At 60.0% G+C, this 607-nt stretch overlaps 1 pseudogene; it reads right to left on the bottom strand.

Annotated features, from left to right (window-relative positions):
- Positions 1-607, bottom strand: part of LOC105537029 — a 15,358-nt pseudogene that overhangs the window by 10,399 nt on the left and 4,352 nt on the right.

The raw sequence follows: 607 nt of genomic DNA, 5'->3' as shown, positions 1-607 counted from the left end.
TGGGCGCCATGTTTGTTGAGGGCGAGTGCCAGGCCTGGAGGGGCGGGGTGGCGCCAGGCGCTGCCCAGTAGAACCTGTGGCTGGAATCCAGGGCTAGGCCTTTGGGGAAGCGAGACCCCCACCCTCAGCTCCAGCCAAGAAGGGCGTCGTCTGCTCCCCATCCCAGCAGAGGCTGGACGATCCAGGGCCCCAGGCCAGGACAGAACCCCTGAGATTAGTGGCATCCCCGTTTCTTCAAGGGGCACCTCCACTTGCCTTCCCCAGCAGGAATTGGAGCAGGCCCCAGCGGAGGCTCTTCCATGACTGCTGGAGGCAGCCTCTTGCCGGGATGCACCTCCTTGCGGGGCGGTCGTAGCCTTGACCCTGGACATCTGGGACCCCGACCCTAACCAAGGGGACAGAAACTCCTTGGCTTTGAAGATACATGAAGATACAGGGAGAGAGACCAACTGCAGTGGGTCACACCTGTAATCCCAGATTTTGGGACGCTGAGGTGGGCGGATCACTTGAGGCCTGGAGTTCGAGACCAGACTGGCCAACATGGCGAAACCCCCTCTCTACTGAAAATACTAAAAAAAAAAAAAGGAGCCAGGCATGATAGCAGGCG

The sequence above is a fragment of the Mandrillus leucophaeus genome, unplaced genomic scaffold, assembly GCF_000951045.1.
Source record: "Mandrillus leucophaeus isolate KB7577 unplaced genomic scaffold, Mleu.le_1.0 Scaffold1674, whole genome shotgun sequence".
Lineage (NCBI taxonomy): Eukaryota > Metazoa > Chordata > Mammalia > Primates > Cercopithecidae > Mandrillus > Mandrillus leucophaeus.
Note: the sequence above shows the minus strand (reverse complement) of the source record. Positions and strands in the feature narration are given on the sequence as shown.